Raw genomic sequence first — 27252 nt, forward strand, 5'->3', positions numbered from 1 at the left:
TAGCGGTGCTGTCCTTCCTCCCTTCTCCTCCTTGCCATGTGTTCCCTGGTCTGTGTGTAGTCACTCTTTCACAAGGTCATCTGGGCTGGCAGTTTATCCACGTGACCAATGCTTGCAGCATCATGTGCGGGGGTGGTGTGTAACAGGTTTTGGGACCTTGCCTGTGCCCTGTCCAGTTCGGTACTTGTGGGGTCCATGTCAATTGGCACTGATGCTGAGTCCAGACATAGGAGTATGTCTCTGAAGTGTAATGCCTTACAGCAAGCATGTCCTATGTTGTGGCCTGTGACATGATGTGCATGAGTGTGCGATACGCAGAGTGCAGGGATGGTGGCCTGTGTTGCAGTCATTACCATTCAGGACCATGAAATATTGTGGCCACTACTGTCCCCTGGGGCATATTTTACTAGGTATCATGTGTGTCATCACAATATGTGGACACTCTCAGTGTCTACAGCATAGGATGTGCTCTGTGCCATTGTCCCCTGGCACCATGTATATTTACGTAACGTGTTCTACAAGTGTCCACTGTACAGCCTGACCTAATTTTTCTCGTTCATACTCACGGTGGCCAGTGCCTGTGTGTCTTGTTACAATTATCTGATGATGGCCATTTGTAAATGAGATCGTTGTACAGCCGCACATGGGGTATTTTGGGTCCAATATGGGTTTCTGGCAGCCCATGTGTATTTCTCCCAGACTAAGAGATGCAAGTGCTTCCTCTGTCTCATCAAATTGTCTCATGTAGGGGGTGGTTGGTGCGGGCAAGGCCTACATGTCGACACCTGAAATCTCATTGCTCGGTCTGGCCAGCTTGTGATGTTTGTCTGGACATACACTCAAGGTGTAGTGACCCATTCATGTTGGGCATGTCTTTAAGTATTACCTTTGCAGCATGTGCCTCAATTTCATGGAGATGGTCCCTGCTCATCCCTAGTTACGGCAACGCTGTGTGGTGCAGATGCAGTGCTGGATTGTCCCCAGAGCCTGGCTCCTCTGTCCAAATCCATATCATGTCATTTGCAAATGTGTCATGCTCTCCATAGTTTCTCAGTGGCATGGTGGGTGAACCAACTGTGTGTTGCAGGGCCTATATATGTACCTTGTATTGTAGATGTTACTCATCTTTCTTTTCAGGCTATGCACTGTAACCTATGTAGATTTGACTCATGTGACATATGTATACAGGTGTCTGATTAATTCCTGTTTATTCACCTTGCCCACAGCATCGTCGGGGGACACGGATGGAGACACCGGCACGGACCATGTGGAGGGACCGAGCACCAGTGCCAGCAGTGACATCTTAGCTGGCACATCGAGTGGAACTGAGGCCGAGGGGAGTGAGCCGGAGGACCTGTCCACTGCCACCACAGAATATGAAGCTGACGTGTCCGAGGCTGAGCTCTCCGAGGGGGCGGAGGCTGCTCCAACAGCTGACAGCAGCACAACATCTCTACCCGCCCCCTCCATTGCCATCACCGGCCTCCCACTTGCTCGTGTCCCTTCCCGGCGTGCTAGGTCACCACGTGTCTCCTTCCTGCCAGGCACCGCACCCCCTGCCCCTGTCTCCACTGCTGCCGCCAATGCCGAGTCTGTGGACATCCTGCGGCAGTTGCAGGTTGGTCAGGCTGTGATGCTTAATGTCCTCCATGGCCACAGCCGAGTGCTCAACAACATGGAGGCATACTTGGAGGGCATTTCAGCATCGCAGGCTGACCAACGCAACTTGCTGCGGTCTATTGATTCGACACTGACTGCAGCAGTGGGTCTCCTGCAGCACTTCGTCCCACCCCCTACCCATGCCCCATCCACACTTCCCACTCCCATGCCTGTCCCATGTACACCCAGACGTCAGCATGCACACACCCCACCAGACACAGGCACCACACCAGCAGGGAAGGACAAGCGCACACCTCCTGGCATGCACACACAGGGTGAAGTAGGCACACCCACTGGGTCGGGGGGCAAACGTAAGACACGCAGCCAGAGTGGGAGTCCGCATTCTGCAAAATCCACTCCCTCCAAATCCCCTCCCCTCAGCTCTCCTGGCCACAAATCCAGCAAGGACTCCTTCATGGCCGCTCTGTCCCTGAGCCCCACAGTGACACCACCCCGCAAGCGGTCAAAGGAGTCCCCGGTCAGGGTAGTTGAGTCCCCCCCCTGTCCACACCCTCCCCGGGTAGTGCTGCGACCCATCCCTGTGACCCCCCCCCCCCTCCTTGGGGCCTGTGGTTCCTTCGGGTGCAGGGGAGATGCTGGGCGACCTGGCAGTAGTGTGCAGCGCCGTGCTCCAATCCACCTTTGGCGCTGCCCCACCCCCTGTGTTGGAGTCGTCCGTCCCTGCACCCACAACACCTACCCTTGCCCCTCCTGTCCCTGCGGTGCCTGGTCCTTCCCCCCAACATGATGCCTCCCCCTGTGGAAGACAAAGGAGTCTGACTGTGCAGGCAAGCTAGGGGACACACGTACCACTGTGTCCCCCATCCGGATTTGAGTCATGGACTGGCCTATGGGCCTTGTATATATTGACATTTATGATGATTATTGCTTACATCCTGCTGAATAAAGCAATTTGTTTTTTTCCATGGAACACTACTGTTTATCTGGTATTGCTGTTGGTGGACCTGCTCCATGATTTTGGGTGGTGATAATGTGTTGGGTGTGTGGGAAATGTAGTCTTGTGCTGGTCATAGGGTGGACCCTGGTATCTGTGTGCCATCACAAGCTGTTGGCTAAATTACTTTGTTCATGTAAGCAGTTACTGCATGGTGACATCGTCCCAAGGTGTGTTCCTTCCTCTGTGTAACCTGACATCTTCCCTGCAGGGTGTTTCCAATATGTGGTGCTGAGCTGTGTCTACATCAGCTGGGTGTGTGACGGACTCCTTCAACTTTGCACATGCATGCTGAGCGTGCATCATTCGTGGCATCCTTGGTGGTCACTGTACTTGTGTATGTAGACTGTTGACATGACTTCATGTGGACATGTTCTCTTTTAGGCGCTATGCATGTGTGTACTCCCAGCCTCGCACACATGTGGTACATGTACTGCAGGGTCTTTGTGCACCTGACTGACATTTGTGGGCATTGTATCTGTGGGTACTCCACCCTTTGCGTTCCATGGGCACTGCTGGGAGGACTCTACACGAACCCCTCCTGTGTCTGGGCACTGCTGGGAGGACTCTGCACCCACCCCTCCTGTGTATGGGCACTGCTGGGAGTGATAGGCACCCACCCCTCATGCGTCTGGGCACTGCTGGGAGGACTCTGCACACACCCCTCCTGTGTCAGGGCACTGCTGGGAGTGATAGGCACCCACCCCTCCTGCGTCTGGGCACTGCTGGGAGGACTCTGCACCCACCCCTCCTGTGTCTGGCCATGTACGCTCCATACATATGCGGGTGGGGGTACGGTCCGTACATACACTGTTGGGGTGGGGGTACGCTCCATACATACGTGGGTGGGGGTACGGTCCGTACATACACTGTTGGGGTGGGGGTACGCTCCATACATACGCGGGTGGGGGTACAGTCCGTACATACACTGTTGGGGTGGGGGTACGCTCCATACATACGCGGGTGAGGGTACGATCCGTACGTACACTGTTGGGGTAGGGGTACGCTCCATACATACATGGGTGGGGGTACGGTCTGTACATACACTGTTGGGGTGGGGGTACGCTCCATACATACGCGGGTGGGGGTATGGTCCGTACATACACTGTTGGGGTGGGGGTACGCTCCATACATACGCGGGTGAGGGTACGGTCCGTACATACACTGTTGGGGTGGGGGTATGCTCCACACATACGCGGGTGTGGGTACGGTCCGTACATACACTGTTGGGGTGGGGGTACGCTCCATACATACGTGGGTGAGGGTACGGTCGTACATACACTGTTGGGGTGGGGGTACGCTCCATACATACACGGGTGGGGGTACGGTCCATACATACACTGTTGGGGTGGGGGTACGCTCCATACATACGCGGGTGGGGGTACGGTCCGTACATACACTGTTGGGGTGGGGGTACGCTCCATACATACGCGGGTGTGGGTACGGTCCGTACATACACTGCTGGGGTGGGGGTACGCTCCATACATACGCGGTGAGGGTACGGTCCGTACATACACTGTTGGGGTGGGGGTACGCTCCATACATACACGGGTGGGGGTACGGTCCGTACATACACTGTTGGGGTGGGGGTACGCTCCATACATACGCGGGTGAGGGTACGGTCCGTACGTACCCGTGCCCACGCTGTGGAATGCTTGTGCGGCCCGTACCCAGGCCTTTGGCACATGGGTACAGGCCGTACCGCCATTGTTGGGGTGATGTGGGTGTGGGCGTGGTACGACTCGTACCCACGCTCTTAAGGTGTGGGTACGGTACGTACCTGGATTGTTGTGTTGCCGGTTCACGTCGTCGCCCACTTCCGTTGTGGCGGACGCTGGCGTTGCTGGACACGCCCCCACCCCCTCGAAGTGACCAGGGCCTGGAGGTCAGGTATTTCCAGAGCATGTGTGCTGTGTGACTTGGGTGGGGGTTTTGTGTCCTGCCCCTGCCCCCCCCTTTGCCCCTGGGTGTTGTTCTGACCTTCTGCGGCGTCTGCGTCGGTACCTGTAGAGGAGGTCGACTGCTATCAGGGCCGGGATGACACGTAAGTTCGGGTCCATGTCTGTCCGTCGCGTACAGGTGCTCCTTGTGCGCGTCGTCCTGATTTCCCGGCAGTTTTTGGCTGCCGGAAAATATTCTCCGTGCGGGATGACGTCCGTGCGAATCGTTCTTCCTGGTTCGTGGAACGCAGGCTGCATGCGTCCCGACGTCACGTCGGCGCTTTTCCGGATGTCATTTGTATGTTTATTTTCCTCGGTTGGTGTTTTGTACGAATCGTACGGAAATAGTGTTTCCGTGCGAATCGTACTTGCATGTTTGTAAAGTTTTACAACCGGGTACGAGTCGGATGGAGAAAACCCTCCGACCGACGGTTCGTGCCCGGTTTCTCCAGGATCCGAATCGGCACCTAAGTGTAATGCAGACCTTTCTATCACTGAGGTACTGTCTCCTCGGTTGAACACCATGCTTTCCTACTGTGCACCAAATATTTTATATGGGTTGTATTTTCTCACAGGCACATGCATAATTTGCTGCTATGCAGAAATGGTGCTCCCGGTTACTGTTACAGACTCTGAAATATTTGAATATTTTTTTTAGTTACTCTTTAGAACTACTTGTGAAATGTATGACTTTAGCAAATACATTTTATATAAATTGCTGTCAAGTGCACAATTTGGGCAAATTCTTGCCATCATTTCTTGGGGGCAGACCATCAAGGCCCCTTTGAGAGAACCTAGTTTTCTCATTCAGTGCAGGATGTTTAGTTTATATTGGTGTCCAATGTCTGCCTTTGGTTCCGTTTTCAAAGATGTTGCATAAACTAAGCCTCTGGCTTAGCTCTAGACGGTTTGTTTTCTCACCCACGGGTGACACAAGTGAACTTAGTTCAATGCAGCAATGATTGAATGTGAAAGACAGGTTATTGTAGCTCCACAGAACCCCACCCAATACATAGTTGAAGTGGTGTCAATGCTTTGGACTACTTACAGTCCTTAAACAGGGATCCCCGGATGCTGTGGTAATCTGCATAGACCCATTTTGTTCCCTGTAATTAGGGGTGGGTGGAATTTGCGAAAGTGACTTTCGCAAATTATCGCGAAAATGTTACAAATCTCCGCAAACACGCGGAAATATCGCGGAGATGCGGAAGTTTTTTCCCCGCCCGTTCGCGGTATTTTCTGCATGGTCGCGGCTCGCCAACTTACCCATGCGGTTGCTTGCGGGCGCGGCCATCTTGTTTTCACTCTTCTCGCGGTGCATGATCGCGAGAAGAAAGACGTGATCGCGCGACCAATGACATTACTGCGGGCGTGAGACAGCGCAAATGGCTACCAACAATCCAACATCTTGTGGAGAACGCGACCGGATCGGGAAAACTTGTCGGCGAACGCGGGGATTCAGGTAAGGCGATCGCGCGCGCGTGAGAATGTATTATTTTACAGCGCGAGCAAGAACCAAATTATCACTAAGCTGAGGAATGCGGAAATTTTTACATTTTCGCGCTCTCCGCGGAACGCGAAAATGTCAAATTATCACAATTTCCGCGAGCGGAACGGAAATTTAGCCCAGGCCTATGTGTAATATCACAGATACAAACTGCGCAAAAACACTTTAACTAAAAAGCATTTATTCTAACAGCCTCATCCTGTCGCTCAGCACATCTCAAATAACCACACAGAATATCACTGAAACAGCCCAAATGCATGCTGTGAATGATAATAAAATGCCACTAAGCACTTATCCTAAAAATGCATATGAAAAACATAAGACCAAGAACCATGTAAATCATGCTCCCACTAGGCACTTGTCATCAACATAACAGTTAGTGCACTAGATAGATAATCATCAGAAAAATAGTACATCATACTAAAGAAACTATTTCAGGGAATATCATGGCAAAACAGTAACCATGTTTTTAACTTGCATGTGTTCTCAATAGGTCATAACACGTTAGACAGTAAGCAGATTTCTAAATGCAGGCTTTGCTAGTATCCCCATTGAGTGGGTAATGTGGCCTAGACTGCAGGGCCGCCTGCGCACTACCTCCAGGAGTGTGGTAGTCCTTTCCGGAAGGCTTCCCTTCAGGAGGAGAAAACGCTGCTGCCCGAGCTCGGGCAGTGCAGCGGCACGTGGTTTTACGTGAAGAGGTGGGGGAGGGCACTCACCCGGTCACCAGTCGGGAACAGCTGCTTCCTTTCAAGGCTGCCTCTACAGCTCCATGGAGTGTGAGGCACGAGGGCATTTCTCCACTTCTGGCTGCACCCTGGCGGCTGCGAAACTCCTGTTTTCATCTGCATCCTTGCTCTCCTTGGCATCCGGTGCGGCATCCTGTTGGGCGGGGTTGCGACGAGCTGTAGTCCTCCTCACACATCGGTGGCTTCAAACCGGTTACTAGGCAACACCTGCTGCCCCTGCGGCGCTTACTCTGCTGACGAACAGCCGCACAGTGATCTCTCGGACTGTTTAAAAAGTGGGTGGGGCTCATCCCAGGGCAGTGCTCGGTGGTCCAAAAGAAGAACACGGGGCTATTACCGATTAAGGCCCCAAACAGTTATTTCAGCCCAGTAAATACGCACCAGAGACTTACCCACCAATAGAGCACAGGGGTGCTTTCCGGTCATAAAGCCTCCGGTAATTCTTCAGTCTAGAAAAAGCAAGGAGGAAAGCTTTGATATCCCTGCGTTTCCCAGAACAGGAGGCTAGCACACACAGGCCCTTGGAGATTTCTTCCCAAGCAGGATACCAGAGCAGGGCAAAAAGAGTCAGTCCTTTTCCTCCACCACAGACAGAAGCATCAACTGCAGGCCAACCCTCCCCTCACACAGAAAAGGCAGTGCCTCTCAAACAGTCCTTCCGCTTTTCTTCTTGGCAGGGTCCTCTTTTTTCTTGAAGTAATCTTCCATCTTGGGGTTTTAGGTCCAGTACTTATACCCCATTTTGTCATTGTTCTCTTTGCTGCAAGGGTCTCTGAACCAGGTCCAAACCAGTCCTGGCCTCCTTGGTCCAGCATGACCACAGGGGTCGGAGACAGCATTGTGAAAAAGGAGACACAGCCTTTTCAGGTGTAAGAAAGACTCCTCCCACCACTCTAATTCCAGACTAGGTCTATTCAGCCCAGAGGCGAGTCACCCAGGAAAGGCAGGACTTTCATGCAAGGAAAGGGGAGGTTTGGGCCTGGCAAGTCGAGCACTTGTCAGGGCAACATGGCAGTTTACAGCTGTGCACACAGACACTGCAGTGGCAGGTCTGAGATACATTTACAGGGCTACTCATGTGAGTGGCACAACCAGTGCTACAAGCCCACTAGTAGCATTTGATTTAAAGTCCCTGGCACACACCCTGCACTTTACTAGGGACGTAGTAGTAAATTAAATATGCCAATCATGTATAACCAATCATAATAACTATTGACACAGGGAGCACTTGCACTTTGACACTGATCAGCAGTGGCAAAATGCCCAAAGCTTCTAAGCCAGCAAATACGAAATCCAGCACAGCAGTAAAAATACAGGAGGTAGAGGAAAAAAGTTAGGGGAAATCGCGCCAAGGGTGCCAAGTCTAACAACGATTGAAATTTCTATGACTTTAGGAATGTCCAACAGGACAAAAAACGCTGTGATGCAGTAAAAAAGAAATACCACTCTGACAGAGCAAGCATTCAACGCATCATAGCACTTTTTTTTTTACATTAAATCATGTTAAACAGCAGATCATCTGCTATGCAACTTGTAATAAAGCATTGACAAACCCAAAAGATTTTGCAAACTCCTGAAGGGAAATGACGATGCTGGATCTAGGACCACTTACTGCAACCGGCTGGACCCTCTTCACCTTCTCTGTATCTTACTGATATTATTGAAGGTTTTTTCTTAGCACTGCAGTGGTCAAGTTGATGTGCAGCACTATAAAAATAGTGTAATCAGTAAACAAATGTGGAATTGCTGGCTATATAGTTGGGTGAGAGTTTAGTTCGTTTGCCATGTTTATAGTGCATTGAGTGTTTTCATTGGTGCATTTTTAGAAAAATCAACCATTTATTACAGAAATCATTGGAGTCAGGCATTGCATTGCCTGATGGCATCAAGTTTCAGAAATATCTTACATTTCTCATCTCATGTCTTTTTACCACATTCTATTTCTTGGGACCATTTGTGTTTGGTTGAAATGTAACCATTGGTGATGAAAACATGTGAGTCAAGCTATGCAAATGAAAATAAGTTAAATAATGACATACGGCACATTAATTTGTTCAGTGGGCAATATACAAAGAAAACACAAGACTTGACAGTAGCATAAAAAAAGTAACATTGTTAACACTATAAAAAGGAGTTCTGGTTTATAGCAAAGGTAATGTAAAACTTCCTAGTTCATTTCTGGGATCCTTATTTGTGTTTGCGTTTATCACTATAATGATGAAATACTCATCTTTCAACATAATAAAACGTTGCTCTCCAAAACCAGGCGTGTGTTGACAGTGGCACATATGAAAAGGACGCTCTTGCAGCTACGCAGATGTACATGCGTGCCTGTTTGAAATTTGCATGCTTCTGTATGAGTGTACACGGAAGCCTGGTAAAAATAAGTCATGTCAAATATGGCATCTACCCACAAACAACTTCTTGCCCCGCTACAAAGATCTTTCAAGTGCAGTAGAAAGTGAGGTTGAACATGCCTTTCTTTGGCTTGCGGAATGTCCGGTCTGACACCTTTTCTTTGTATCCTGGTACGTGTAGTCCTGCTTTTACAATGGAAAAATACTCCAAGCCCCAGAATGCAGACAAAAACATAGACTGGATGACCTGCTTATACCTGACATGGAACAATCTGCGACCTCTCTGACATCACCCTCTGTCCACCTACTGCACATTAGTATACGTAATTTAGTGCACATCACCACACATCCCATTGTATATCCTTGTACCCCCATATCATGCATTACACGGTGGTCTCCTAAAAAACAACACTCTGTGTCCCAGGAATGGACAGAACCACCATACTACGCTCACCTCATGCATAAATTTACATAGATTTTTATTTATTATGATTTGGAACTCAAAGAGGGCCACATAAAATACAGTAAACTCACCTCATGCACAACACCTAGTCTCCTCTGCTTTAGATACCATAGGATCTCACGAGGCACATCATCCAGGTCTTCCAGGAGGGACATTAGCAAGTGCTATCTTCATTCACAACCCACAGTGCTCCTCGGAGGTTCTTCACCAGTGACTAATACTCCCATGGTGCACTTCACTCTGTGCTTTCGTCCGCTATGTCACCTAGTACTCCCCCTGATGCATATCACCTTGTGACAGCCGCACATTATCCTCTCTCTGACGGTGGACAATAATCTGTGCTGCCAGCTGCACTAGGTTACATATGATTTTTGATTTTGTGCAGGGTCAGACTGGCCGTAGAGGGCACCAGGTGTTTCCCCAGTAGGCTGGAGAGTAGGGGGCCAGTTCTGTACCCGTGGGGGCTGGTTTTGTAACTGAGGGGCCGTTTTGTAGCAGTGTTGCAATATCGGCCTCCTGTAACAAAAGGGGGAGTGGTGCTTTCCCCCTCTCCCACCTCCCCCACTAACGAGGTCCGTCCAAGCAGCAATCTGCCAGGGCTGGTTGCTGTTCCCAGTCCTGCCCTGGTCTTGTGCCTCTGTGGCTGCATGTTATTTGGCTATCATGCATGGGTGCATGCTTGTCTGTTGGACTTTGTGCACATTTCTTTGTATTGGGCTATGTGCATGTGTGCATGCTTCATGCCCCTATGTTGGGAGCTCTTGTGTGAATTCGCAATACAAAAGTCTGTCCTATTGCCTTCCTCAACACTTTAGGCCTCATTTATGAAAAGTGACGCTCCGCTGCGTGAAAACTGCGATGCGTCACTTTTCATTGCGCCCTCCTTGCGACATGATGGATGCGTCATATTTACTGTATGACGCATCATGTCGCAAGGAGTTACAGATACATCAGTGTTTCTGACGTATCTGTAGGCGCAAAAATGAAGCATTGCTGGAGTGTGTCACAAAAGTGACGCAACTCCAGCAATGGGTCATTACACAGGGGCAAGTCCCATGTTAAATGTGCCTGATTCAGTCTTACGCCTGCCACGAGGCAGGCGTAAGATATTGTTGCATTTGCGTCCTAGAAGTAGCACAGTGAAATATTGTAGATTACACTGTGCCGCTTCTAGGACCCTTTCTTGTGTCGAAACAAACCCCCCCCTACATACATTATACCTGGCGCAGGTATAACGTGGCGCAGGAGTTTACAAAGTAATGCATCTACCTAGATGCATCACTTTGTAAACAGGGCACATTTTTTACGCCGCTGGTGCGTCACAAAAAGTGATGCACCAGCAGCGCAAAAGTGACGCAAGGGCCCATAAATAAGCACCTTTAAATTTGAGGCAGTCAGATTAACTGCATATTTTACTGGGGCAGTTTGACTAGTTTGCATCACACCACAAAATGCTACCCATGTTCGTCGGGATCATACATGCCAACAGATCGATTCAGGCTGGAGACGCCTGATTTTAAATCCAAAATGGCTTTCTTTTAGCTGTCTCCCGTCTAAAATTGGCTCTGTTTCAATGTTAGTCAGAGGAGAAAATAAACTCCCTCGATTTTTCTCACTGGCTCCCTGTTTCCTGTTTGGAAATGTTGGCGTGTACGGGATGCCTCTGAAGAATAAGGTCTGTAAAGTCAAATCCTTCTAACTCCGCTCGGATTAAAGCTTGCATTGAATTTGGGAGCTAATCCATTGAAGCCTGGCCGTTTTCCAACTCTGGGAGGATTGCGTTGTTGCTCAGAAAGGAAAGCTGATTAAGGCACAGAAGAATCCCGAGAGACGTTCAAGCTTCACACTGACTTCTCTACCAATTCAAGATGCTCAAATAATTCCGATTTGGGTCCATGTTCTATCGATCCTCGTGCCCTTATCTAGCAGGAATGTTTCCCCGCTCTTTTTACAAAAATAAAAGCATATTTTTCTTTGGTGTTCCCAAAGCTCCCTTTGGCAAGGCAAAATGAACTATTGATGGACAGAATGCAGAACAAAGTCATACTACATTCACCCCAGTACAGAGATCTGGGCCTAAATCCATCGTTTTTTTGCTCACCATGCCATTCCAGCTTGGACCCAGCCATATGCAAATCAGTCTTGACCCTGTGCCCAATGGGAACAGTCCAGCCCGAACTGCCAGGCCAGGTCCTACCTGCCCTGGAAACAAGCATCCTAGGACCGGTTTCGGGGTTTCACCCCTCTTCAGCCAGGATAGCTGGATTCCAGTGGCATGGAGAGCACGGGACTCACGTCGGAGCATACCCGTCCCACTCGGGGTGAGAAATGCAAGGCAGCAGTATTTTTAGAATTGATTAAGCATTTATGGACACTAGGTGAACCAGGCAGCAGGATTGTGCAAGCCCTTCCTCCGTCCACGCACACACTGGTGAGACTGGCTTATTGCCCAGCGACAGCCTTCCCTCGGGCCTTGAAATAGTAACTGGTACACGGTAAGGCAGCTGTGTTTAAGCGCTGGCAAAGTAGTCCCTCTGATCTTAATTTCCTGACGGGTACAGCCAGTGTCCAACAAGGTATGCGCCCAGCCCCCGGGCCCCAGCTATCCCTATTCTTTTAGCCCATCACCCTTGGGCATGGTAAGGCAGGTTGTATTGATCACCCCTGGGGTAAGTAGGCAATCATGCAACACTTATGGTAAACACTTTGTACAACACCAGTGCATGCCTTCAGTTTTGGTATGCCCAGGTTCAACAAATTGAAGTAGGGCTTTCAAAGCTTTAAGAGGACATGTCCTTCAGGAAAAATTAAATACAGCTGTTCCAGCATCTGGTGCCATCGATGACTTTAGCTACGTTTGCTGCATCATCGTGAATAAGTAAAGTTTTTCAAAAAAATCGATAAATAAATATAGCACAAGTACAGGGCCATAAAACAGAGCAGAGCCTGGGGAAAGATGACCTCTTTACCCGCCTTCTGATGGGTGTGCCCATGCTTTTGGGCAAAAGGGGAGTTGTTTCCACAATTTTGTACCACCCTTGGTTAATTCGGGTGTGTAAGGCCTATGATGCCCCAACTCATGGGCAAGGGGGAGATACATAAGAGACCCCCATCGTCCAATTTTTTAAAATAATTTCTTCCCATGTTCATGAACACCAGGAGCAGTGCTTAATCTGAGCCGGTGGTTTCCGGTGCGGCACTTAATTGTCAACACAGGCACTTATGACAGTCTGACGCATGGTGGCACTGTTTGTTTGATTTAGAAATGATTGAAACAACAGTTGTTTATTATTTCAATATACATTGAAAAAAAGGGTTGGATTAGTCTGAATTGTCCTACTTGAAGGTGTGTGATGGTTAGTAGGTTGTACGGTACTTTCTGTGGCAGCGCTGGCAGGGGCAATGGGTGGTGCAAGCTGCAGTGGCCTCCTGACGAGGGCCATGGAACGTATTTTTTTTTTTACAAATTAAGCTCTGACTGGAAGAGAGTAAAATCAATGAACAAGCTCCCCTCACCCATGAGCAAGATAACGGAGGAAGAGGCACACTTTACAACCATTTACTCTTGGTCAAGCCAGGAGTCATTGCTGCTCTTGAGCAAGGCACAGAGGTTTTCTCAAGATTCAATATTGTAATCCCTGCCCTTGAGCAAGGTGATGGGTCTAAAGCCTCTAATTCTGCCCCTTGACAAGGCAGGGTTTATGTGCGACGCCCCCATGCACAACCCTTGTTTTATTTCCCCAATGTTTGGGTGAGGTTAATAACAATGAATCCCTTCCTGTCCTTGAGCATGGCAAGGAGAGGAAAGAGGTGGGGCATACAGATCACCGCTTCTTTAAAAGATTTTATGACGTAGCCACTCTCAACGTATAAGTCAAACGTATCTTCTTTTTAGCTTAGGTTTTAAGGGAGCCTTTCCCTGTTACACCAAGTGCAGGCAGTTAAGGTTTCTTTCCAATCCAATGGAGATGGCAAAGTTAAAGGTGGGGGTCAAAGCATTTTTAATTTGCCAATAGCATTTGCATCATTTGATGGATTGGCACAAGGGTTTGCAGATATATAGCATGTTTAGCCTACTCTTGGTTTTCTCAATTTCAAGCTAGTCCTTCAAGGCAGGGAATGTGGGGGCAGATTTGGAACGAAGGTCAAAGAAAGTGCTCATTTCCTAATAAATTTGGCAATATTGGTTGAATCCACTAGAAATTTGGTAGACATTTAGCAGGTTCAGCAGTAATGTTGGATAAATCAATGTTTTCATCAGAGGAGGTGAGGGGGAGAGGAGTACAATCATAAATAGAGGCAAAAAAGATATTTCACTGTAACTAGATATTCTTGAAATGTCTGTTATTCGGCCATAACCTAGCGCAATATCAGTAATTTCATGTTATGCTTGTTATGCAAAATTCCCAAAATTCTGGTTTTACACCATGTTCCATAATTACGCTCAGATTGGCCCAAGCGCACAGGGACAATGCGAAGAATCATAATAAAAGTGGCCGATGTTTGCGAGGCTTGAATTTTTGTGTAAATTCTTTTTAGCACAAAATGCATGGTTGTGTTCATAGTAAATGCAAGGATCCATTTTGCACTAAAATAAAGCACCAAGTGCCAATTTTGTTTTGTGCTTAATTTAGCATAACATTTACATAATGTTTTATATTAACTAAAGGCAAAATGTACACATTTTGCACACCCATACTAATAAGTTTGCCACTATTTGATAAATCTGATTTATACTCTGCAGACAATTTGCAAATTATGTAGTTAAACAAAGTGCAAGGCAAATCAGGCCTAGCTATCAACCCTCACTGTGCATAGCAGTTTGGAGCAGGCCTGGAATAAGGCTCTGCGCATTGCATAATGAGTACAATGGCAGATGAATATGGTACAGCACACACGATATTCACTGAATTCACTGGAAAAAAACACATTTAAAGACTAGTTATGGTTTAGTGAACACAAAACTGGAAAATCTCTAAAGTTCACCTGCTATGGTGAGCATCGTACAATACACTCTGTAACTCATTGCCCCTGTCATTTTCAGTACACCCCTTAGCCAAAGTATTGTAACAACAGGGATGTCTACAATAGCAAAATATGGTAAGTCTCGATATTTTTAGGTCTCGCCTAGGCAGCGCATGCGTTGTCTCGAAGAGACATGTAGTATCTTGGATATGGGCTAAAAAAAACACCCATCTTTTTCATTGGTTCCTCTTACTGTCCTTTAGAAATGCTGGCTTTTCATTGGTGTATACACTTAGCAGTCACTCCTTTTGTTCCACCCTGGAGACGGACCCTTCTACATGAATTATTTCACTATTTGCCATAAAGTTTCCTTTAGTGCACTACTTTATCTTTGCTCTCTACTGGCCACTGCCCCCAGTTCACTTAATCACCCTTACCTTCCCTGAACAACACCTCCCGCCCCTCGCAGCTGCTCTTTGCTCCTCTCATGGGCTGCAGCTGCCTCGTCCGCCCTCTGCCCTCCCCATTTTGAGACGTGAGGAGGAAGCTGGAATTGATTTAATCAAAAACTGCCTTGTAGTAGTAGATGTTACAGTACTTCACCTACCCTCCCCACATCCGGCGTGTACATTATAACATCGCGGCGCAGCTGTGGTGAAGCGAGTGCCGTGCTGATAAAAGAAAGGCACGGCCGCTTCATTCTCCTCATTTAGCAGTTTACCGTATTTGCTTACACTTCAAAGATTGACTTCTTCTGCAGAATGCTTTTTTAATTGCACAATCTGTCATCTGGGGCAGTTCAGGACCCGAAAGTTATGTAACATGGACACGTTGTGTATGTGTTATTGGTCCTGTAAGTTTGCAAGCCCCAGTGGAATGATATTTACTCCTGTGAAGGGTATCTGTGCCATCCATGCCCCTGGTGGTTGTTAGTGTGGGCATCACCGCTCCTTGCAGGTCAACGTTCAACACAATCATGACAAGTATGTGACAGTTGTGGCTTACACGTGTGTTGATCCATGTGGCAGCCTGGACGAGAATGGCTGCAGGGTTTCCAGGAAATGTTGCAAGGGTAGCTGTTTGTCCCACTGATTTCTGACTGTTTGCATGTGGTGTCACGTTGCTTCTTAATTTGTGTGCACCATGTGCCTTTGTGTTCGTTATCCCTGGCAGGTGTGTCCTAGAGGTGTTTCGCTTCTATTACCAATGTTGTCCTGTGTCACATCGAAGGTCTTCACAATGACACCGCGTTTCATTGGCTCAAATGCGCCGTGATGTCACCCCGTTTTACAGTGAAAGGCTGGTCGTCCAGAACTTGTTCTTGGAATGGCGAATCCAATTTGACTCAAAAACTTGTTCCGATAGGCAGTGCAGTACAGTGCTAGTTTGCCAACTTTCGATTTCTTTTACAGGTCTCTTCAGTGAATAAACCAAGCAGTATTCTGCCTCCTGATTTGATCAACATGCATTTTAAATGACAGTGTGAGTCGCCTGAATTCTCTCCACCTGCAGGAAACCACCGGGCCAGCACCAGTAAATTACTATTTCACAGCCAATATAATTGTGCAAAGCGGTTTGTCTTTTTTTTCCTTCTGAAAGATTTTCTCAAACAACCACAGCGATAGGTCACATGAAATGGAAAAAAATGGTGGGCAGGGGCTAACAAATAAGTCAATACAGCTGATACGTTCCCGATGCTTGCACAGCACGCATACCACCTTCCCCTAAATCCTTTTCTGAAATGCTTTCATCTGATAATCAAGCCACAGTAAAACATAGTGTGCATAATTCAGAAAGGCCCCTTACTGGTTACAAGGACTACATATTTAAATGGCCACAAGATCAATTTTTCTTGGCGCTTTTATAGTAAGCGCTAGTTATTCGATCTGATCTATTTCCTTGTTGGCATTGAAAGAGGAAAAATGGTCTGCACTGGTTCCCATATGATTTGAACCTGTCATTTGTAATTGACATTCATAGATCTGCAGTGCAGAGTAAATGCCTAGCCCACTCAGGTGTCTTTCTAGACAGCTGCAACAGACAACAACGTTTCGTTCTCAAATTCTCTCATTGTCTTGGACCCAACATGTCCATATTTATGAAAGTTCGGTGTCTGCCATGTGTGTCTAACTCCCCACCCCAAATAGACTTACCTGTTTGTCAGAATGGGAAGGAAATAGGCTTTCTCCCAAACTATCTTGGATTAATTGCATACATTGTGCACTACCGTTTCCAGCTACCTCTTACTTACACCTCCCATTCTTGTGTCCCGCCATTATTTACCTGCAAAAAGGAGACCACCAGGTGGGGAGGGCATATCCTTACCAAGTGCATTAATGTTTTATGTTTACATCATGTATTATATAATTTAAAAAGTATTATTTATAGGCATTTTTGAGCCATGAAAGGTTGCCTTCAACAGCACACCACACCATTAAACTCCACTACATGCCACTTCACAACACAAAATTCCATTCCTCATAATTACATTCCAAACCATACAATCCCACTCCACATAATTCCAGTACAATCAATACCACATAATTACTATCCACATAATTCCATAGCACAGCATGCCACAGAATTCCAATACACACATCCACTCCAAACCACACAATTCCACAATTAACTAATATAATAAAACCCACACAAATCCACAACACAACACATACATACACTCCATAACATATAAGTAAATAAAATGCTGTTTACGCCAATAGCACCAACAAATACAAGACCTATTACATGAGTAAAAAACATTGCCATTTACAATGCAAATAGCTCCAACTCCAACAAATGTGAGACCTCATGCATTTCCAATGCTTGTTTAATATGTACTCCAAAAAGGTAATGGCAGAATGGGGGTATTAATTTACACAAGAGTAGCGGCACCTGCTGTATAACGTACTATGACCAAACACATTTAATTATTGGAGTGCGACAGGTGAGGGAAAAGCCCCTAAAACCAGAAGTCCGAAGTAAGTAATGTCTGCTCCTGTGCACATGCTTCCGTGTAGTTTGAAAGTTCATCCAATGTACAAAAAATTATAATCAAGTATTGTCTCTTGGCATATTTTCTTAATCTTTAATCAAGAGAACACCACAAAGTCCAGCCAACACGTGTTTCGTCATTAGGGTGTTCACCCTCGACTTCTTCAGGGCTGTATAGTTTCAAAAAGAAAATCAATGCCTAGTCACCGGTTATAATTTTGACCCGGCTGGTCATTCCAAATCCAAGTATTGTGTATCCAATTAATTCCAATTCATCAATCTTTAAAAGTATTCAACATCCACATTTTTTATCAATGTAATTGATCATATGCCGATGCATGTGAGAACCCTATCAAAGAGGCCGATGTGAGCCACGAGAATCTGCAGCGAGTACACTGTCCTTCCCATCATGGGCGATGTAAGCCACGAGATCTGAAGCGAGTGCGCTTGTTCTCTACACCACTGCCGGCGACGCGTTCGGCAGTGGTGTAGAGAACAAGCGTACTCGCTTCAGATCTCATGGCTTACATCGCCTGTGATGAGAAGAACAGCATACTCGCTGCATATTCTCGTGGCTCACATCGGCCTCTTTGATAGAGTTCTCACACGCATCGGCATATGATCGATTACACTGATACAAATTTTGGATGTTGAATACTTTTAAGGATTGACGAATTGGAATTAATTAAATACAAGATACTAGGATTTGGAATGACCAGCCGGGTCGAAATTATAACCGTTGACTAGGCATTGATTTTCTTTTTGAAACTATACAGCTCTGAAGAAGTCGAGGGTTAACACCCTAATGACGAAACACGTGTTGACTTCTCCACAGAGGTGCCTTTGAGGGTACTCCCAATAAATCCTGGGGGTCAAGGGTTACCTACCCTTCCCCTTTATGGCCCTTTCACTTTTTCTTCAAGACACAGGATCTGTGCTCCACTTCTTGAAATGGCCACTCCAAGAGGAATTGTTCAATTGCTGAAGCTTTAAATCACTCAGAATTGCTCTTTCACCTTTAGAACCGCAGATCCAAAAGTGATGATCAAGAGGCTCCCTTGTCCCATCAGATTGCTTTTTTGAATTTCTGGATTGAAAAAAATCATTGAAACCCAAATTTCAGAGTTATACAAAAGGGTTCACCCTTCAAAGTCTGCTTGGAAAACTTTTTTAAAGGTGTATATCTCAAAAACTACTGACTAGGTTTAAACAAAACCAACAAAGTATGCTTTCTCAATAAAGTTCAACTTCCATGTTCGTTCAGTAGTTTGGGCTGGAGCAAAATTTCCAGTGAGTAATGCATCCTCCCCACTTTTACGTTTTTTTTTCTCTACATGGATCCGCACAAAAATTGGGGTATAGGACCTTACCCAAGTGATTGCCAAATTTGTGAAAATCTATCCAAACGTTATAAGCAAATTAAAATGCATTTCAATGGAAAGTGAAGCTAAACCATAATTTATTTATTTATGCATTTTATATTTTATCTACACACACAAACAATGCCCTTTCAGGCTTAAGTACTTCATACATTATAACAAATGAAGAAGGGAACTATGGGTAGCTCCAAAATTTTAAGGGGAGAAAAGATCCTTTAAATGGATCACTTCACACCACACTGACACTCTAAATCTGTTCACCTCAAATGTTTGTTTTTATCTGCATTTCAGGCATTGGATTAACACAGTTCCACCACACAAAGCTAGAAAAGCGAGAAAGTATTTTCCCATTTTTGAAGCAAATACTGACGCATAGGGTTAGCTTAGGTAATGCTACTGACGGCGAGTTGAAAAATGACAAAAGCCTTTTAACCATTCTCTGCACAGTACCACAGCTTTGGGTTGATAAAATACCATCCAAGCCAACATGGAACAAATAAAAGCAGCTCCTGACATGTGTTTTGCTCTTATTAGAGCTAGTGAGAGGAGCATACCTGTGCCCAAACACAAGGGACCACCCAGTATAAGTCCAAACAATGCCCTTTCAGGCTTAGAGTCCCTCTAAAATTATGAAGAAAATAAGGAGCTCCCAAGTTTTAGCTGGAAAGCAGTTCCTTTATACGGAGCTCCCTACAACACCAGCGACATACTAACGCTGCTCACCTTAAGTATCTGAAAGCAGAGTTTTAGGCATTGGGTTAGCACTATACCATCCAGGGGAGCTAGAAAAGAGATGCCTTTTGCCATTTTGTAAGCAAATTCTTTAAGCATAGTTATCTACACCTAGTTGAAAAATGACAAAAAGCCCTTTACCATTCTAAGCACAGTATTTCAGCTTTGGATCGGAAAATGCAATCCAAGCCAACCTGGAACTAATAAAAGCAGCTCCTGACACGTGTTTGGCTCTTATTAGAGCTGATCAGAGAAGGATAGCTTTACCTCCCTTGTGTCTTAAAACCAATATTATAGGTAAACGCACAAAAGCAAACACATACCCTCAAAAAATAAAATCCCCTACAAATCTAAAGTTGAAAGGGGAGTTCATGTTAACTGATGACTTTGTCATAAAAATAAAAAACTTATGAAATTCATGGGATAAGGTATTGCCTTCAGGTCTTGCCCTGCCCCGCTGTACTAAGTCATTAAATTCACATGTTGAAATGTGAATTTAACATCACGTAACGAGCCAGTCATATTAAGTTCACTCTAAATCACTCCAACACCCAGCAAACATTCTTTGCAACATCCACATGTTTACATGCAAAACTACTTCTCTACACAATATAAATGTAATTTACTACAACATATGCCACCACACCCACCATGATATTTGTGTCCACCCACCATCATATGGCAGCACACTCACCATTATAGTGCCAACCCCCAGCTTCATCTTTGACTGCATGCCCAAAAATATAGGTCAACACAGCCACCAGTATGTGCTCAGACAGCCCTATCAGACTAACACACTGCCACAATAATTCATATGCACCCACCAACATACATTCACCACTAGGTGTCCAAATAGCCACCATTGTACACCAACATTTCCACCATTTTACACACACTCATCCAGTGTCATACACACACACACACCTACAATCATATGCCACAACACTACCACACATGCACCCACACAGCCACCATTTACCAATGGTCTAATTGCCATTTCAAAAGGATGGTCATATCATCATTCAAACTTTTGCAAACATATAAGCATGATCAATAATTCTCTCAAACCCATCTCTTTTGAAAGCACCTCAGGTAATACAATGGTGGGAGTTAAAGCTGACTTAGTGCAATAAAAGTCCCCAAACATGCAGCCTATGTATGTACATTCTGTGTTGGGTGCTTTGATTGAACATGATAATGCCAGATTCTTATCTTATCTTACTATCTCTTACCACTCTTAACAATCCTCGGCCGACTGGACCTTTTTATCTGCTGTGAAGTGTAAAGGGAGAGAACCAACCCATCCAAACAAAATCAGTAACCAAACAATCCTAACACTAAAGAATCACTAACTCCGAGTTAAGTTTTAGGGGGTTTATTACAAAGCCAGAAATAACTGAATATACAAGCACCTCATGACGAGGTTAAGAAAATACATAGGCACTAATACAAAATTCAATCTACGCAACAGCCTAATCCGATGAAGCATAAAAAGAATAATAAACTCTAAAAATATCAAACAAAAGATAACTGCTCCAATATCTAAATCAGTCTTCATGGATACCTACAAGGAAATTGATTAGTCTGGCCCTACGCTAACACTAAGGTGACATCCCTACTTAGCTTTTCGGAAAAAGGTGTCAGCTCGTGAAGACTTCCTAAGACGTACAGTCACGTTGAAGGGGTCAGTAGCCAAAGCTACCAAACTTGCTCTGAGTCTCCTTTCTCAATATCGATCTCTTCCTTCTACCCTCATCTGTTCCTTTTCTGCTGCTCATCCCTCGGGGCACTGTCCCTAATACAAAATGCACAACATGGAAGACACGCCTTTGTTACACCTCTTCTGGCTGGACACCTCCTGGAGGTGATTTTCCATCGAAACCTGTATGTCGTCCAATAACGGTTGAAACGTCCTGAGTCCCAGGCTCCTTCAGCGCAGAAAGTATTGGCTCCTCATTAGCCGCATTCCTGGGGTCACTTGTAGCAAACGCTCCTCCATACCTAACTCCTAAAACAAAAGGTTAGTCTTAGCTAACGAGGACAATGTCCTTGCACCTGCAACAGAAGCCTGAGAATAGAAAAATCCTTCCCTGCACATTACATTTGCTGACTACCTCCAAATGAGAGCCTTCCCAGGGAAAGTACATCTCGGCCTGCACCATTCAGCTAACATTAGAAATGCGAGTAGGCCTTTTCATAGCAAAACATAGACATTCAGTTAGGCCTCTATACATCAAAAACTACACCCATTAATAACGTTGCATCTGTAAGCACTATATTTTATTACATTCAATATATAAGTAATCATTCCTACAAGTGCAGCCTTTAATATTGCGCACGTTTAAATCTAATGCATTACATTGCTCATTAATTAATTTGTTAGACACGTTGCAATAGGCGGTTACATTTTAAAAGTAATTTTACTCTTTCGACTAACACGAATCACATTTCTAACGTTACATTCACATTATTTATTATTACATTTACTCTCTAATGATCATCTGTTAATAAAACAAAGATATATGTGGATGCGGACTATATGTGATTATGATGCATCCCTACAATTTTCAAAACCTCAACGCTCTCTATCAAACACAATAAGGCGGTATTAAACTCATATTCCATGGAGAACTATGAAATATGCAAAACATTTCACAGTTCCCAATGAAATAAGGATTTCATCATTATAATGAAAGTCCCAAACCACTCTGTAGAGTTTTACCATTGTCAGGATTACATGACTATGCAGCATGGTTGACCAAATTATGCAGCCAGTTTATCCAAATTGCACAGCAAAAATGCAAATTATGCAGAGTGCTTAACAGTGAAAGAAAATAGTGCTTGAAATAAAAAAGTGATTCTAAAGAGGCAAATACTAGATTGACCGTATGGAACACGGATAAGAAGTAGGCACATGAGAGTGTTGGGACAGCCAACCAATAGTAAGCAATGGTAAGCTCTAGCTCCTGTTTTTTCTCGGTAAGCCTAAAATATGGCTCAAAACAGACAGCACATGCACTAGTAGGCGAGATCAAAAATGGGGACATCACCAGCTCTGAGCCTGTTGGTAACCCATCAAATCCACCACCATCACCCACCTTGACAGGCTATGTAAAATTGTGAACATTATGGAGTAGGTGAGTTGAAGGTGGGGATACTGCCACATAAAGGGTGCTGTCTATACCTCTGCCACCACCATGTGATTGGAAGCTAGGTACCAGGTGGCAGTACCCTGGTACGTGAACTTTTACTGCCTCCCTCAGCCAAAGGCGAAAATCAGGGTCATCATCTTTAATGCTTAGTTTGTGCCAGTGGTTTCTGGTGGTCACTAGCAGCACTCATTTTTGGAGACTTTGGTCCAATTTTTATTATCTGATTTTGGCCCACAGCAAGAAAAAGGCAGAAAAGTGAGAAAGAAAGAAGAAGAAAAAGATAGGGAAACAGGGACAAAGTGAGAAAGCAGGGATGAAATACAACCTACAAGATTGATAGAAAGATACTGAAATTGTAGGGTAGTGGAAGAAAGATGGTGATTATGTGGAATCAAGACCAGAATGCCCAAATTTATAGCAGCCCTGTCCTTTGGCAGCATGTGTGCTGGCTCCTAAAAAATACTTTGGGGCCCTGTACTTATTTTATCACAAATTAAGCACTGGGTTGTCTAGAGGTGTGATATATATTGAATGTATGCCACCTAATTAAGCAGCATACGTACAGTCTGGCATGTAGAATGTCTCTGAAAGTACAGTATGCTGTTGATCAGCGATATTCCTGTCTAACTGTGATCTGTGGTATGCGGTTTTATGCTTCAGTGTAATAAGGGGTGTTGTGGAAAGCTGTTTGGTTTATCAGAATGAGATTGAAAACTGCCTAAACAAATCATGCAGAGCCACGCTTCCCATTCCAACACAAGTGCAACAATGCTTGCCTTAACCACGCATATGTGTGGTTCAGGCAATGTGCGGTCTATATGCTGGAATGGGCGGGCCCAGGAATAGGAAGGCTCGGGAGAGGATGTAGTAGTTTTCAAGGGTTGGTTTTTTTCTTAGAGTGGGGGGGCAGGGTAGTTTTTATGGCTCAGTGGCTTGTCAGGGTACTTTTTGGAGCACAGGGTGGGGTCAGGGTACTTTTTAGGGATCAGGAATGGTTGGGGTCGTTTTTAGTACCTGGGAGTGTCACTGCAGTTTTTAGGGCTCTGGTGGGTCGGGGTAGTTTTTAGGGTTCAGGGTGGGGTAGTTTTTAGGGCTGCAGTGGGGTTGGGGTACCTTTTAGGTGTTAGGGGGGTTGGGGTAGTTGTTAGGGCTTTGGGAGGGTCGGGGTAGTTGTTAGGGCTTGGGGGGTCAGGGTCGTTTTTAGGGCTCGGAGGGAGGTCAGAGAAGTTTTTAGGGCACAGGGGGGTCGGGTTAGTTTTAAGGGCTCAGGGTGGGATCGGGTACTTTTTAGAGTTCGGCGGGGTCGGTTAGTTGTTAGAGCTAAGGGCAGGTAGCATAGGGTGTGATCTTTAACACACATCCCTATACCAGTCACGCCTTTACCACAAAATTGCTTGGTGAAGGTATGCGTGGTAAAGGCACGCGTGGTAAAGGAATGAGTTGTTCAGACGCATTCGTGGTTTAGGCAGCGTAGAGGCACCCGTGGTTCAGCCATGCAAGCCTCTATCATGCAACGAATGAGAGTGCTGCTATGACAAAGGGAATGTTCAACTGTACAGTACATCTGAGCTGCACTGAATGTATTAGCAGTGTTCTGTCGAATGTATTCTGTTGTGTGTGTATTTGTGTTCTTGGTGATCCATGCAGTTATGAGCAGGGTAATCCTCACTTATAAGGCCTTTCTATTTTCTGTTGAGTGTGTGTACTGTTTTCTGTTAAATGTGTCCTCTTGGATGTTGTGTGTATTCTTTATTTAGTGTTAGTGAGCACAGTGATACAACAATATGTAGTATATCTGGTGTTCTGGGTGTATGTGCAATGTTCTCTCTGAAGTCTTTTGTTGGGTGTATTGTGGGCGTTGGTTCTTCATGGTGTGCCTGTTGTGAATACATAATAACTGACTAAACTGTTTGCCTGCTATGTTGGATAGGTGTATAGTGTACAGTCCAATTTGGTTTGTTGAATGTGTTGTGTTTGGTGTTTCATATTGCGGGGTGCTGTATTGAGCATGTTGATACATAATTATATGTCAGAAGTGCACAATGTTGAATGTGAGAGGGGTGTTCTGTCTAATGTGTACATTTGCATGGATGACACATTGTACCACACTGATTAGCTGGTCACATGGAAGAAAAGTCCTGAGTAAAATGTGCAACCCCATCAGGTTGAGAGTAGTCACTGGTTCATGTTTATGCTAGGAGTCAGTCAGTTGATGGGGCGTGAATTATGGATTTTGGGCAAATATGCAGATTTGTCATGGTAGTCAGATACAAAAGGAGACCACCCAGACTGTAGCATTAAAAGGCAATTTTTTCTCCCCACCGGAGGCTCGGTTGGTGCCACCTCGCTGATGGCTCGACGCGAAGGCGGGGTAGGGCGAGGAGGCCCAACACCGCCCGGCTGTTACATATCCTAATATGGCCGCTTAACGACCCCAGCTCCTTTGCGGTGGATCTCAAATGCACCCCCACCCCAGTTCTGCATGACCATTTTTGGTAGGAGTTCTCCCCCACATTATGTGTGTATACATTGCTTTATGTGAATGATGGAAGGCCGACTTCACATGCAATAGGAACCAGGGGCCGCCTCCCTTTTCCTGCTGTGGGATGTGGGAGTGATCCGGAGCTGTGAAAGGAGCATTCTAAGTGACCCTCTCAGTAGCCTCCATCTATGATTTGTTATAAACAAAGACTGCAACAGTGCTATAGGGCTGAAGGGGGCCAACCATGAAGAGGTCATTCTGCTCCTGTGATCTGGAAGCATGCCGGAATTTTATGAGCTCCAAGTAGTTCAGATGCTAAAATAAGTTATTGGGCGTCAAAAAAACGTATTTTCTTTTCTGCCGGATCTGAGTTTTGTCACATATTAATAACAGAATCTCCTTGCGCTAGAAGTGTTGCCACCGCTTGTTGTGCGGCAATGGCGCGGCCGAAGACAATACATTAAAATACTGACATATGCTTCGTTTTTCCGGAATTATATCTCATTCCTGTGGAGAAATAATGCTCTTAGAAATATAAACACAGAGCTGAGAGACCTCTGGAGCCAAAAATTGCAACTGATTTAAAAGACAAATCCTACTTTTGAAAAATAATTTTAGATCCAGTCTCCATATAAAAATAGTAAGCAGACTCGACACACTAACAGGCAAATCTGTCATAGAAAAAGTTAAATGCATTTATAAGGCCACTGGTGTTTGAGTTGGGAAGGAAGGTGCTCAGTTTAATGATTTATCTGACAGAGTTTCTTCTAAATAAAGATCACCCGACATCATCATAAAATTTGAAATAGTGGCGGGCAAATGCTACAAACGCAGAAAAGCGTGCAAATCCTGATGATGAACAACAGCGTGATCAAGACAAGGCAAACAAATATGGCGACTAGCAAACTGTTCAAATGTATCCTTTTCCCCCCTATTCGATGCGGAGTAAATTTGGGTACAGATAAAAAAGAAAAAAATCACTCTTCTGCTGCAGCGAAATGGGTGAATTTTGGCCATGTTGTGTGGTTTCTGCACTACTCTCGGGCTGGCGCGACGTACTCCAGGGAGATCCAACAACAGCACAAACCAAAGGAACTGACCAGGAAGAGGGTAACTTTTGGTTCACAGCGAGATTATCAGTTGCCATCTCTTTTCTTTCCCTGGAAAGTTCATCAATGATGTATCACGAAATCGTGCCGCACTCCCGTTCTGTGGAATCTTGTAGATTTGTTGCTCTCAATATAAAACCAGGACTACAAGTCCTGGAATGCAAAGAGAAAAGTTGAATGAGCCAGCTACAATTGTACTTGTGAATATGAATCATTCTGCTATTGAAGAAAGGGCACCACATTTTGTTTAGGAGAGCCGGCGGCCTGGGCAAAGCCTCAGGTGAGAGCTTGTGAGGTGTGCCCTCTCTTCTCACCATTTTGAGGATCCTAGCTCCCTCAATAGGGACTCCAAAGTGGTGTATAGTTCCAGCCAGTACTTAGAATGCAATAATATCCATATCCTACGACATAAAAATGTATTAACATGAAGTTGTCATAACTAATGTTTCCACCAGCACAACAGAGAAACAAATGCATTGGTCGCAGTCATTTCCACTGAAGCATTTGGTTCGCGTTATGATACACCCTTTTGCAGATAAGCCAATATCATGCCTGACATATTAAGGGGCAAATCAGCAACGAGGCGATATAAAATTATCGCCGCTTTTGCGTCCGTTTTCGGGCGAAAAGCGGCGATAATTTTATCGCCTTATTAGCAAGGTCACGCTAACGCGTGAAACCTTGAATTAGCGCCCGGATTCTTAACACCCAGCTTTGCATCTCTAATGAGATGCAAAGTGGGCGTTCCTGACCTGACATGACTGATGAAATGTCGCTAACCTATCATTAAGCCCCACGCTATGAAGCATAGT

The 27252-nt window shown here is 45.5% G+C and overlaps 1 protein-coding gene across 9 annotated transcripts in view; it reads right to left on the minus strand.

The window, feature by feature from the left end:
• Positions 1 to 27252, minus strand: part of LOC146867949 (uncharacterized) — a 507623-nt gene that overhangs the window by 413042 nt on the left and 67329 nt on the right. The window contains exon 3 of one of the 9 annotated variants that reach the window (XR_014962389.1): positions 21072 to 21705. The exons of 7 other annotated variants lie outside the window; for them this stretch is intronic. The gene's annotated coding sequence lies outside the window, so the exon portion shown is untranslated. One more of the 9 variants, XR_014962391.1, reaches the window with a different exon arrangement.

The sequence above is a fragment of the Triturus cristatus genome, chromosome 1_2 (assembly GCF_964204655.1).
Source record: "Triturus cristatus chromosome 1_2, aTriCri1.1, whole genome shotgun sequence".
NCBI classification, from domain to species: Eukaryota; Metazoa; Chordata; class Amphibia; order Caudata; family Salamandridae; genus Triturus; species Triturus cristatus.